The 4634-nt window shown below is 49.4% G+C and overlaps 1 protein-coding gene across 1 annotated transcript in view; it reads right to left on the reverse strand.

The window, feature by feature from the left end:
• CCDC12 (coiled-coil domain containing 12) overlaps nucleotides 1–4634 on the reverse strand; it is a 56394-nt gene that overhangs the window by 23034 nt on the left and 28726 nt on the right. The window lies entirely within an intron of this gene.

Below are 4634 nucleotides of genomic sequence, written 5' to 3' on the forward strand. Positions count from 1 at the left end.
ACCCACGGGCTCAGGCAATCCACTTACCTCAGCCTCCCAAGGCGTGGGATTACAGACTGAGCCACCGAGACCCTTTCTCTTATAAAAAAGAAAAAGGCCGGGCTCGGTGACTCAGCCTGTAATCCCAGTACTTTGGGAGGCCAAGGCGAGTGGATTGCCTGAGTCCGTGGGTTCCAGACCAGCCTGGGCAACTTGGTGAGACCATGTCTCTACAATGAATCAAAAAATTAGCCAGTTGCAGTGGCGCACACCTGCAGTTCCAGCTACTTGGAAGGCTGAGGCAGAAGGATCTCCTGAGCCCAGCAGGTTAAGGCTGCAGTGGTCGTGAGTGTGTCACTGTACTCTAGCCTGGATGACAGAATGAGACTCCAACTCAAAAAAAAAAGAAAAAGAAAGGAGAATAACCCAGCCAGGTGTGGAAGCTCATGCCTGTAATTCCAGCACTTTGGGAGGTGGAGGCAGGAGGGTCACTGGAGGCCAGAAGTTTGAGACCAGCCTGAGCAACATAGCAAGATGCATGTCTCTACCAAAAAAAAAAAAAAAAAATAGGAGGAGGAGAAGGAGGGAGAAGGAGAGAAAGAAGAAATAAGAAACATAACTCAAATGAGGAACAGGCTTACAACAAGATTCACTGCCCAGGCCTGCAATGTATTCAAGGAGGCAAGGGGAATTCGTTTGACGTTTCTGTGGAAACTTCTCCTAAATCTGGTTCTTTTGACTTCCTCCCACCTCTACCTTTTTAGAGGTCTAAAGGAGTCAAGGTTGTGTGCTTTTTCTCCAGGTGCATTCAGGGCCACAACAGAAGGCAACTGCCATGCTGCTTCCACCTGCAGCAGAAAATGTGCTTCTGGGCTTTCCCTTACTTTGTGCTCACAGCTATTATACCAGCCTGCCCAGTGGACAGACTGACATGCAGGGTGTGTGCATGCTGTGCACATTCCAATAATGACCACACCTCAGGCCTAGAGCATAGACTGGGGGGGCCCCAGGATGCAGCCCTGTTGTGGGGCTCTCTGTACACCAGGGTTGGCCCTCCAGAAGGTGCTGCACTCACTTCACTATTGGCATAACCTGCCTTTGACTCTTGTGAAGATCTGTGAGTTCCTTGCCACGTAGAAGTCTGTTTATGCCAGTGTTCATCGAGAGCAATGACCATTCCTTGGCCATAAAACCTACAGGGAGCAGACCACCAAAACCAGGCTGAGGCCTGGCCCAGAGAAAGATCTTTGTAATATCGACAGATTAAGATTCCCCCTCCCTCTCTTACCTCCAAGAAAGCTCACCTCATGGGAATGAGGCAGCAGGAATAAAATAACTGATCAAATGATAGCAGCTCCATGAGAGAAGTTAACATAATTCTCGGGGGATGGACAGAAATGCAGGTGTTACAGGATGGGGCACAAGAACAAGAAGGACATTTGCAACAGGGAGCACAGCCTGAGCAAAGGCAGGGTGTGGTCTGAACAACATGTAGGTGACCAGAGTAGCAGAAGGTGAAGGTGAATGTGGTTATGATGGTTGAGGCAGGAGGGGGTTGATCACAAAGGGAGGACTCTGGCCAGTGTTCTAAGGCAATAGAAGGCAGGAGAGCTGGAGAAAGGCTGCCAATCTCTACGGGGCAGGGCAGGCCCTGGGGCAGAGAGGCATACCCTTGGTGCCAGTCACAGCGGAAAGGGAGAGCAGAACACAGACCCCGAACTCGAAATAAGTAAGAGTTCTCAATGGCTCCAGGGCATGGGGGCTCCGGATGGGGCTTCCCTAGAGGCCAGATGACACACGTACGCCTCCCTGGCTAAAAGCTAGCTGATGACACAAGCCAGAGCCTAGAGATTTCTTCCCTGCTGCCAGTCAACTGACTCCCTGAAGTTCACTCCATGGAGTGTCTGCCTCAGGAAGAGGGAGGGCAACACCTGTCCTTGGTAAAGGCAGAGATGGAAGAGCAGAAAGGGCTCTGCTTTCCCCACAGTGGGCTGGTGGGGCAAGGCCCCATAGGGGCCTGTTCTGTTCATGTAAACCTCCTAACAGAAGAGGGCTTGACTTGCAGGAAAGGGACCAGCCTTCAGGAGGAGTGCTTTGCAAATACCATGCCCTTTCTCAGCCTTCCAGCAAGGTCAAAAGGCTGTCAGCACCCTCCTGGAGTCCCAGAGACACTCAAGTGCTTCAGCAAAGGCCAAGTTACTCATTAATAAATGAGAAAACACCCAACATCTAAATGACATTTTTTTTAAAGCCCAGAAATCTGGTGGGTGGGGTGCAGCACTAGCTCTGTAGACAGCACAAGGGTAAGGATGACCTCGGCCAGGGATGCTGTGCAAAGAGCAGGGACTCGAGAAAGACAGACACATCTGTCGCAGGTGCAGGTAAACAAGTGAGTCGGCCACATAAGTGGAGGACGAGGTGTGCTCTAGTCCTGTTAACGGCATTCATGAAAAGGAAACTTGCTTTTGGGTGATCCTGGCCTAGGTTACAAGGCACAAGTCCCATTACCTGGGATGGTGGAAGGAGATGCAGACCAGCCTCGAAGCCCAATCCTGCCTGAGAGACTCAAAGATCCTCAGGACAGGAGGGCTCAAGGGATGGCCCAAACTATGCCCTCAGTTTAACCCATGTGGAAATGGCTATCAGGGAAAGAGAAAGGGAAAAGATTAGCCCAAGTTCACAGAATCTTGCCGTGGTAGCTGCAAGTCTGAACCTGCCCTGCATTCTTGCCAAGGAGACAAGAGATACCCTATCAAGAGCAGCATGGAGTTTCTACAGTTGTTTCTAGCTGCCCCTTCAATGCTCCCCACATGGCTGCGATCTCAGCACGTGCACTTAGACACAGCCACAGACAGCCCAAGCCCGGTCTTGGACACCAGCAGGAAAGCAGCAGAGCCCTGGGTACACAGCCTGCTGGGTGTCTAGACACCTCACCAGTCCTGACACCCTCAAACCAGACTCAGTGCCACACCCCTCTCTGCATGTACCCTCCCAAGTCTCTCTGTCTTCCTCCTTCCCAATCCCTAGCCTCTTCCTTGGCCACCTCCCTAGGTAGCACCACAACCAAGCCCCCAGCTATTCCCCTCCACCCTTGCCCAGCCAACCTTCCCCTGTATGCCGGAGAACACAGCTGCCTCCTGCACTTCACCCTTTCTTCAATCCATCTCCCCTAAGTGTCCCCACGTCACTGGCTTCCTCTTCAAAGATACTGGTCAGCTCACAACTCAAAGCTCTTGCTGGCTCCCCACATCCCTTGGAAAACAGCCTTTCTTCTCAGTGCCACCAGCCTAGCCTAAGGCGGTACAGTCTCCCAAGGTCCCATCACCTATCCTATACTCCATTCATACTAACTACTGTCCAGAACACTCTTGCACCCAACCTCTCAAATCCTGAAATATCTACTCTGACAACTCCCAAGAAAACCCACCTCAAAGGCCACCTCCTCAAGATAGTCTACTAAGATGCCTAGGAAAAAGGCCTTCTCACTCCTCTAGGCCCAGGGCACTTCAGATACTAGGCCCAGGAAATAGGCTTGTGGCCATTCCTATTCACAACCAGGCTTTAATTCTTCTTCCCTTCCCCAAGTTCCCCTCCGCTGAGGCACCACCTGGAGTACCTCAAGGCTTATCCCAGAGCCTAGGCTAGACAACCTTCATCAATATTTGCCAACTTAACTACTACTCTCTCCACAAACTCTAGAAAAGTAAAACTCCCAGGAACACTAGTGGCTGGAAGGAGCCATGGCTTGGATTGGGGTTCTCCCCACAGCCCACTTGCCTATTCTTAGAGATAGGGCTGGTCTACAAAACAGCTCTGCCCCAAACAGAGCCTGACTGACCTGTTTCCTAATGTTTGACATCCTCTTACCAAAGACAAACTTTTACAAATAAAATTAGAATTGTACAAGATTGGTATTATTTCTTCCTTAAATGTTCAGTAAGACTTTAATGAAGCCAACTTGGCTGGAAGTTTTCTTTGTGAAAAGATTTGAGTTATAGGACTATATAGATTTTCTATTTCTTCCTCAGTCATATTGTTAATTTGTGTGTTTTAAAGGAATATCCATTTCACCTAAGTTACTGAATTTACTGCCATAAAATGACTTATAATATTCTCTTATTATCCATTTAAAGTCTCTAAGCTCTGTAGTGATGTCCATTGACATTGATAATTTGTATCTTTTCTCTTTATCAGAACAGCTAGAGGTTTATCAATTCTGAGACATGCCTCCATCTCACCTCCTAAGGCTGAATGTTTTAATGATGGGTTTGCTCCTTAGCCTTCTCTTTCTGGAAGACGCCCTCACTAGCTGAGTATACTTGCCTCTGGTTGGCACACTGAGTGTGAAGGTGGCATCAATCCTATTGCTATCTAAACGTGGGACCACAACTAGAAGTTCAGTCAACAACCAGACATACAGGAGAGAGGGAGGGAGAGAAGAGGGAGGCTCTTGTATCTCTTCTTGTTTCCCCTTCCCATGCAGATTAAGATTAGGAATCAAGTCAGGCATGGTGGTGCATGCCTGTAGTTATAGTTACTTAGAAGGCTGAGGTGGAAGGCCTTCTAAGTAACAGCACAGCAGGTCAAGGCTGCGGTGGCCATGAGCATGCCACTGCACTCCAGCCTGGGCGACAGAGTGAGACTCTGACTCAAAA

This window comes from Carlito syrichta, unplaced genomic scaffold, assembly GCF_000164805.1.
Source record: "Carlito syrichta isolate Samal-C Ts95f unplaced genomic scaffold, Tarsius_syrichta-2.0.1 Scaffold314220, whole genome shotgun sequence".
NCBI lineage: Eukaryota > Metazoa > Chordata > Mammalia > Primates > Tarsiidae > Carlito > Carlito syrichta.